The 8,264-nt window shown below is 47.6% G+C and overlaps 1 long non-coding RNA gene across 1 annotated transcript; it reads right to left on the bottom strand.

Annotated features, from left to right (window-relative positions):
- Nucleotides 1-888, bottom strand: LOC123347979. Its single transcript, XR_006573132.1, has 3 exons — nt 683-888; nt 208-503; nt 1-44 (listed from the first exon to the last, which is right to left on the bottom strand). It is a non-coding gene; the product is annotated as an uncharacterized LOC123347979 (long non-coding RNA).
- Nucleotides 889-8,264: the final 7,376 nt, after the last annotated feature.

Raw genomic sequence — 8,264 nt, 5'->3', positions numbered from 1 at the left:
CACTGGAGTCCCGGATCCTTACACCTCCTTTGGGGATCCTTTTCCTAGGAATAAAATAAGGACACCACACAGAGAATGACATTTGAATCCCAGGGAAAAGGGATGATCTCAGCCAGGCTACGTACCAGGAACCCAATTTTTGTCCCAAGAGCCACAATTACCTAGATGAGATTTTCTTCCCCATTTGCTTTCAGGTTAGTTACTCACAGGATTCATTTGTTTGCTTTGCCGGGTCTCCACTCTCTGCAGCTCTTCATTGGTTTTAGTAACAATCTTTCAGTTTTTGATTCTGTTGCCTCTTCTTACAGTGTAGCATCTGCTTAGCACTTTTAAAAAAAAAATCAGTTCAAACCAAAATCCTGATCCTACATTGAAGAGGAAGGTTTCTGAGAATTTGGCTGCAGGACTTTAGTGTCTGCATATTTCATTCCCTATTATTTATTCAGGTGCAGATCTGATGCAATCTGCACCCCCATATGATGCACGGGGGGGCCTTAGAATACCTGTTAAATGAGAAGAAGAGAGTAGATTAAAAGGTGGGGAAATCAACCAATGCATCAGCACGTCTCTGCATCATTGAAGCACCAGGCATGGGAGCGAAACAGGTTAAAAATCCCCACGTTTCTTTCCCACTATACAGATGTCCAAAAATAAAAAGGCTTTCAGCCAATTATTTCCTTACACTCTGAAGGGGTGAAATTCAGCCCTGTGCAGACAGCCAGGACAATGTCTGTGCATCACAGCGGGGTTAAGTGGCACTTCACTGCACAAGTGCTGGGAGACTCCGGTGGCTCAGTTTTCCTCCTGGATTGGAACAGCCAGCTGGAATCCTGTGAGGTACAGAGCAGAGAGAGGTTAGGGCCACAACGTTCACCTCAGAGGCTGAGCTTCTGCAGACTTTTGGGATGTTCCCATCTGAGGAGGAGGATTTTGGCCAGCCCGAGTTCAGAGCTTTCAGTCACTTCAACCAGTGATTCTCTGGCACAGTTGATCTGAAGTAGCTGAACTTTTCAGGCCTTGCCCCCATCTCCGACCCCCCTCGCACCTCGCATTGCCCTCTAACAGCCCTCTCCCTTCTCTCGATCCCTGCCAAGCCCAAATACAGAGCCTAGCCCACGCTCCTCCTCTCTTAGACCCTCTCCTCACATGACCCTCCCCTACCTTTGAGAGGCTGATCCCTGTGCCCTTTACCCAGCTCCTGGAGAAATCATGGCTCCTCAGGACAACCTGGAAGTGGGTGGTTCCAACCTCTGTGTGGGGTGTGTGGTTTTCCGTCTAAGCATCACTGAGAGCCAGCACGTCTCGATTTCACAGGATGAGTGAAGTCTAGGAAGCGCTGCACTTCTTGAGGACTTCCAACTTCGCCCCATTTATGAATGGCTTCCACCTTATTTGGATCAATGGTAACATCTTCTGGGGCGAGGATGTACCCCCAAAACTCTGTGGAGAGTTGGCTGGAGGTTCCGCTTTTCCAATTCTGTGTTGAGACCATGCTGCCGAAACCTCTCCAGGTTCGGATGTGCTGCGCGTGCTGCTCTGAGTTCTCCAAAAAGAGATGTATGTCACCCGAATAGATGACACTGTCCCCAAATACATCACTGATGAAGTGTGGCAAGGTCAGGGGACCGTTAATTAGCTCAAATAGCATATCAGACAGTTAAAATGTCCATAGTGTGTTTTGAAATCTGTCTTCTATTTGTCCCTTGCCCAAACGAGCGTTAGATTGGAAATCCTTGCAGATGAAGTTTGATGAAAACCTTTGCAGATTTCCTGTGAGCCAACAATTGTGGGATTCACAGCAGTGGGTAATGGTTTCAAATGATCACTTTGTTCAGGAGCTGAGTGTCTAAAGAGAGGCATAGCAGAGTCCCACATTTCTTCTTCCCAAAAAGGGCCTGCTCTTAGGACTGCAAAGAATCCTGTGGCACCTTATAAACTAACAGACGTTTTGCAGCATGAGCTTTCGTGGGTGAATACCTACTTTGTCGGATCCGACGAAGTGGGTATTCACCCACGAAAGCTCATGCTGCAAAACGTCTGTTAGTCTATAAGGTGCCACAGGATTCTTTGCTGCTTTTACAGATCCAGACTAACACGGCTACCCCTCTGATACTTGCTCTTAGGACTGGTTTTCATGACTTCTACGCAGGGAGATCCACTAATTCTGGTCCCAACAATGCGTAAATACAGAGAAAAACAACTTTCAGCCAAGGTGGTAGGTCAATAGGGCAGTCATAGTCCCGGTCCAGGGGTAACGTGTCCACATTTCTTTCTAAGGTATCCATGTAATCTTGATATTTATCAGGAACGCCACCATCCATCAAACCCTAACCCCTCCCCTTGACACTCCCAAGCCCTACCCGTTGACCTCTTAGTCCCTCCCCCTGTCACCGGAAGTCCCACCGCATGGGAGGTTTTAACTCCGGGGTCAAGGTGGCCACGTGACTGGAAGTAAGGTGTGTCATGTGACCCCTCTAAGAACTCCTCCCATCACTCTCTACCAATCAGGTTGGGTTTCATCCCAGAAGGACCACCCTGAGAGGAGATTTGACCAATCAGGGTGAGTTCCGAGGTGGGGTGACCCATCCAGAAGTGGGTCGTGTGACCCCTCTAAGAACTCCTCTGTCCACCATCTACCAATTAGGATGGGTTTTGACCCGATAGGACTGCCCTAAGAGGAGATTTTGACCAATCAGGGAGAATTCCGGGGCAGGGTGACCGTCCGGGAGTGGGCCGTATGACCCCACTAAGAACTCCTCCCAAGGACCTCTGCCAATCAGAGTGCAGCACTATTACCCCATAAGGCCCAGCACGGGACAGACGAGGCCATCTCTTAACAAGGACACATCTTTTAGAAATTGTGGAAAGGCTGCTGAGAGGAAACATAGACTCCTTCACCACCCCCATGAGAACTTCAGACTCTGTCTTAGCCCCGAGGGTCTTTGACCATCCATGGAGAAAGCGCTACATCAGCGACAGTCCTGAAGAGGAGGAGGAGGGAGCGACCGAGGGGAGCCATTCGGCCCAACCATAGATGGATAAACCGGAACCAGAACCCAAAATGCAACCGCTTGTGAGACACCCCAATGAGCATGGTGGCCTCTCTTTGTCCACCCCCTTAGAGGTGGAATGTGATTGAGGCTCGGGGGAGTCACCAGTGGACAAGGTGAACGGAAAAGACATCACACACGTAAATGAATGATTAAGAAGCAATCGCGCTTCTTAATGGGTAAGGAACCGGGGGTTGTGTAAATCTGAAAACAAGCAGTGGGGCGCTTACACTGTTTCTGTTCTGAAAATCTCTCAACAGCTCGACAATGCCTTTCTAGACGGCCTGGAAGCCCTGGACAGCGTTGCATCAAGCAGGGAAGATGAACCGAGCCCACCTTGGTTTTGCTCAATGCCGATACAAATTGTTGAAGAGGACTCTGAGGATGATGGCCATGAGGTGTTTCGGAGGAGGCTTGGCATAGAACTAACTGGGCCAGTGCCACATCGTGAGCGTAAAAAAGTCATGCGGACTATTGTACGCGTTGCTGTTTATGCTGCCCTTAAGCACTGCCTTAGGGAAAAGCTTTGTGGAGATTGAGAGGGCCATGTCATAGGTGCACCAGTCCAACGGCCCCATGACTGGGTGACTTGGACTTCAGTGGATATCAACCGCAAGCTCCAGGGCCTATGTGCTGAGCTGGGTTTGAAAAGCTGATTAAACACCGTTATTGCCAGAGGTTATGCTGTGCAATGTCTGTGCCTAAGCCAAGAACATTCAGCGCAAAGGGGGGGACCTTGATCAATGCTGTGCAGTTCAGTGGAGCCCCTGACCGTGTTTTAAAGAAATTAACCTGCTTACAGCTGGAGTGGAAAAATTGCAGGCAGCTTCAGGTTCATTTTCTTTAAAACACAGTCAGGGTCTCCACTCAATTGCACAGCATTTCTCCAGTTATGGCAATCATGTGAACAAGGACATGTGTATCACTAATTGTGTTTTTTTGCTATAAAACCTGTTGACAAATCTCTATTCGGGGGACGCCAGCTCGCTGGTCCCCCCACCGCATGCTCGTAATAAAGGGGCCTCGGGTGATTCTGAGCCAAGCACAACGCGGAGTCGTTTTTCCACGACACGGCGTGGTATTGGCCGTCTAGTCTGCACAAAAAGTTACAGATCCCTGCTTAAGGACAAGACTATTTGTAAGGAATCTAAAAAGATTCAGTTAGAGAATGGTGAGGGGACAAACACGCGATAGAAAACTTGGTAGCTGTAAATTAAAAAAAAAAACTATTGAAAAGGGCTTTGTGACTATCTGTGTTTCTGTTCGAAGGCCTTTGGCCCTTAAATGAGCTAAAAGTTTTCATGAAGCATCTTGGTTTGCTTTCAAGGAGCTGTATGTCTTTTAAATAAAAAATCAATTGTTTGTGAGAACCTAGCGCTTGTGGGTTTTGTGTGTAAAAGTGACCCATTTACAGCAAAAAGCTGAAATGTATGTTGTGGGTGGGGGGAAAAATCCTAAGAAATGTGCTTACAATAAAACAAACAGGTTGTTCAGACCTGTGTTTGAGTACAATAGAGTTGACTTATCCTGTTGAACTGAGTGGGTTTAACACCCACCCCCTCACTGAATAGCCAGGGTGACTGCGATTACTTACCCTTGTTGCCATAGGGTTAAATTTGATGGGGGTGGGTGGGGTGGATGGTGAGTTCTGATTAATATGAAATGAAATAAAAGCTCAGGAATTCGCAGTTTAAACTGCTATTGGACAGTTTAAATATAACTGCCGGAGTTGGCAGAACTCAATTGGACAGTTTCAATATGACCCCAGGGGTTGGTGGAACACTATTGGACAGATTAAATATGGCCCTGGAGTTGGTTTAATGCTATGGGTCATTCTTTCTGGAAAACACCCCACCCCAAACTTATGCATGAAAGAAACGTGTTTAAAAAAAAACAACTCAAGCCCCAAGACATTCATTGATATCTGCAAAGGGCCCCCCCGCTTGGAAATGGGTACTGTTCAATACTGTAAGAAGGCCCCACAGAAAAATTTATTTTAACTTACAGAAAAAAAGAAAAAAGAAAAAAAAAAGCCCTGTTGTGCAGACAGCTTGGTTCCCCCACCCCAGATCACTACAGGGTGTGCTATGAGAGGGGTGCCTAAAGTCCTTCAGGATCTATTAGTTCAGAGCTGTGGGGATTAAATTAACCTGCTAGCTACTATGCTGAAGGCTGTTTGAAACAATGGGCGAAGATGGTATAAAAACCTCAGGTCTGTTGGAGACCTTTTCAACAGAAACTTTCTTGAAAGGCTGCTGGACGGCAGACAGAGGTACGACTTGCTGGCTTGAACTCTGAAACGATATACTGTATAATGCCACTCTTTGCCCAGGCTTTTTTAGGAAAATAATGGTGCCTATCTTTATTGCAGCGTGATCTGCTTCTCATGGAACCAGTAACTTTAAGCTGCAGTTCACCACCAGACCAAGGTAAAAAACATTTTAACTATAGTTGTGCTTAATACTGTTTTAAAAAACTTTAAGTATTGCACAGTTTGTATAGGGATTTGGTGGTAATAGTAACTAACATTTTTGCTTGTTCTTTAACCTGAAGGCCCAAACACACATTGGGGGAACAGAACAAGCATGTGCCTGCAACACATGATCCCTTAGTGAAAGGGAACTTTTTTGCAACTGACTTTTAAATGCATTGGGGGGGGGGGGTATTGAAAAGTATATGGAGGCAAACTTGGTTTGGTGTGTTTGTAAAGCTGCTGATTTGAGTGTGAGAGAGGTCTGGGCAAGGCATAGGTTGTAGGGTTTTTAAAAAGTATTTGGTTTGTTTCACACTAAAAAGTTTTTTATTTACTGTGCATAATGTGATGTGTTTTTAAAAATGGGTTTGAGGCAATTGTGGGGAATCATACTAACTAACCCAAAGGCCCAAGCACACATGGCTGGAGGACAGAACAAGCAGGGGCCTTTCAAATGCATGGGTTGGGGGCGGGGAGGGTTATTGAAAAGTATTTGGCTGCAAACTTGGAAGCTCTTCTGAGCTGGAATTGTATTTTCCACAGGGCAGGATGAATGGCAGACGCCATTTGCTTAAAGAAACCAGCCAGTGCTCCAGGTAAAGCTCAAACTCACCATCGCAGCTTCCCTCCACTGGGAAGGTGACTGGTTTAAACCACCTGGGTCTGGAGCTTCTCAAGGGTGAGCTTAAGGTGTCTCTTAAGAGGAGGAGGTGGAGGAGGAAGTGTCTCTTCCATTCCTGTCTAGCCCCACCTGTCTCTTGTCCTCCTTCAGCCCCTCTTCTTCCCTGCTGGGGTGATGCAGAGACAAGTTCCCAGCTGGGGGTGTCCCAGAGAGGCTGGAGCCAATGGAGTGTGTGTGGGACATGGAGAAGGCTGTGACTTTGGGTGGGTGGAGGGGCTGTTAGGGAATGAGTGATGGAAAACAAAGGGGAAGTGAAAGTCAGGCCCCTGTCTGAGTATTATGACCCTGTGTGGTGCTGCCATTCTCCTTCCACAACCTCCCCGACCTCCTCTGTCATTGAACCCAGCAGTTGTAACCTGTCCTCATCACAGATGTGCTGCGTAGCTCTGCCTCAGCTAGCGAGTGTCCCTCTCAGACAGCAGAAGCAGATCACAGACTCACGTACGAGCGATGGGCAGATCCCCTCTCAGTGCCGCATTCACCTGGAAGGTGCTTTGCAAAGCACAACACTTCCTCTGTGTAAGAGAAACACCCTCCTCTCGCACACCCCTCACTGCCACCACCTCACTTTGCTCTCCGTGGGGCTGTTTGTCCTGTGGGATCTGGCTCTTTCTGGGAGGTCCATGGTCAGTCTTCAAAGAGCATTTGGGGAACAGGAGTTATCCCCATGGAAATCGCTTCACTTCTTTCTCAGGGCCACTTCTTTCTCAGAGCCACCTGGCTTTGAGGTTAGGTTTAGCCTTTCTCTCCCCTGTCTTGCTTCCCGGCGGGCTCTTGACCACCTTCTGAGGCTTGGCAGCTTTGACCTTTTGGGGGGTTTTTTTCTTCCTTTTTTGTCCCTGCTGCAGCCTCCACTTTCTTAGGACTATTCCTGCACATGGGCATGGTGGCCTTTCTGGGGATCCTGGCAGCTCTAGCCAGCTTCTTGGGGGCTATTTTCCTCCTCAGAGCCATGGGCTGGTTCTTGTGCCTTGCCTGGGGCCCATCTCCTGCTGGCTGACTGGGAAGGAGCCAAGGTGCTGCTGATCTCTGCTAACTCCTGAGCCCCAGCTGGATGTGGTTCTTGTTCTTCTGCACAGCATCGCTCGTGGAGAACAAGGACCTGCAAATGTACAGTCATAGTCTATCTTTGTTTAAAGAATGAAAACAAACTAGCGCCTCAGAGGACCGGAACGGATTTCAGTCTGATGGACAGGTTTGCTCAGTGTTTGTACATTTTAACAGGAAAAATGTTGAATGATTAAATTCATTTCACGTCCCCGTTCAGCGGAACTCCTGAACATACAGGAGATGGATATGAAAATATAGTTCAATTGAAAAAGAGGACATTTAAGAGAGCAGCTGGATTTGAACCAGAAACCTCTTGATTCGCCATCAAATGCACCACCACTGAGTTCCCTCAGGCAGTTGAGTGTTGGAGCCAGTGATCTTGAAGAGTGTGAAGGGGACACTTATTTCAAAGAGCTTCTCTTCCATTCCCAGACATGGGTGGTTTTAAAAATGGGGTTTTATTACATTTTCTATGTGCATGTAAACACCACAGCTTGCACAGTCCCCACAACTGCTCAGTCTCACCAGAGCACAATAACTTTGGAGGCCCCACACCCAGCTACCCACCTCTGTGGTCTTTAACCTCTTCAGCAGTTCTCCAATGCCTTAAAGCCACAGGGCACATCATGTAATTTGACCCCATTAATCCCTATATCATTAATGACTGAATGCCCAAAGAATTCCCTTCTGACCAGAAGCAGAGAGCTCCTGGGAGCATCAGCCACCCCGCTGTGCCCTGGAGCAGAGGGGCTCTGGCAGCAGGCAGGGCCCATAGTGCACAGTCACTTTGTTATATTTTGCACACGTTCTGGGTCTGCGGGAGAATTCTTGTCTCCCGTACAGCAGGCCTGGGCTTAATTCGTTGCCAGTGCAGACCTGAGTTTCATGCTTAGGTGTAGAAATTGCAGAATTTAAGCTTGAAAGACAGGCCAGTTCCCTCCCCTGCCCCCATAGCATTTCACATCTTTACATCCAAACTCAATGACTTTCTGAGTGATCTGTCCTAGTT

Source organism: Mauremys mutica, chromosome 13 (assembly GCF_020497125.1).
Source record: "Mauremys mutica isolate MM-2020 ecotype Southern chromosome 13, ASM2049712v1, whole genome shotgun sequence".
In the NCBI taxonomy this organism is placed as follows: Eukaryota; Metazoa; Chordata; order Testudines; family Geoemydidae; genus Mauremys; species Mauremys mutica.
The sequence above is the reverse complement of the archived record's forward strand: the minus strand, read 5'-3'. Positions and strand labels throughout refer to the sequence as shown.